Source organism: Austrofundulus limnaeus, unplaced genomic scaffold (genome assembly GCF_001266775.1).
Source record: "Austrofundulus limnaeus strain Quisiro unplaced genomic scaffold, Austrofundulus_limnaeus-1.0 Scaffold74, whole genome shotgun sequence".
NCBI classification, from domain to species: domain Eukaryota; kingdom Metazoa; phylum Chordata; class Actinopteri; order Cyprinodontiformes; family Rivulidae; genus Austrofundulus; species Austrofundulus limnaeus.
The window spans coordinates 1593865-1594924 of NW_013952476.1; positions in this window are offsets into that span (position 1 = coordinate 1593865).

Sequence of the window (1060 nt, forward strand, 5' to 3'; positions counted from 1 at the left end):
TAATATATATATATATATATATATCCACAACAATAGAAAAACAATACAAAGCACATAAAAAGCACAATGAGTGTTGGTTGTGTGAAACTAAATTAGAAGAAATTTAAACGACATTATTGCACATTACTTAAATATTGCGCATTTTGTATATTGAGGTATATGGATTATGCTGGTATTGCAGGTGATCATTACAAAATAAAGTGAAATATGTCCCACAGATGTATTTATTTCACAGTTCCTCATTGATTGCAAATCAAGAGTCAGTGTATGTGAGAGTTCAGTAAATTGATGGCTTTCGGAAAAAAGCTGTTCTTGAATCTGTTTGTTCTGGTGCACCTGTAGCGCTTTTCTTAGGGCAACAAGTCAAACAGTTCAGAGCACAGAGCTGTGCCTGAGTATCTGCTCAGCTCTACTGAGGCAGCGTGATGAATAAATGTCCGAGATGGAGGGGAGAGGACAGCCAAGGATCTTCTTCAAAAGCAGGCTGGATGATTTTTTCTCCGTATTTCGTACAAGCAGCCTTTAGTTTGTGTATTTTACACACCATTATTGAGCAACTGCAGAAATCACATCTTTTCATTTTTTTCAGAAAGAAGAAATTGTGTTTGTCTGACAGTAAAGATAAATTAAATGTATTAAAAATGATTGGAAATCACCGTCCATTATTTGGCACAAGTTTTATCTGACAAGCATTCCTTTCTTTCCATAATGGGTTGTTGCACCTTCGTTTTCTTTAGGTTACATGTTTAAAAACAGTTTTACTGACTCAAAACTCAAACACAAAAAGGGGCAGAAAAATACTTTGAAGTTTGTGTTAAAAACATCTGCTTCGCTCATTTTTCCTTTATTTCAGCTAATTATTTTCTAAGGAGGAGCTTCTCACTGAAACATCTTCCTGCCTAAGAGGTAGAGTTTGGCTGCTGCTCCCTTCATTTCGCTGTGACAAAGAGACGGCTAAAAATTGCTTCTAGTGGCTGCAAGTCTTCTTCACACTCAAAGCAGGGAAAACAGTCTCTCTCTCTCTCTCTCTCTCTCTCTCTCTCTCTCTCTCTCTCTCTCT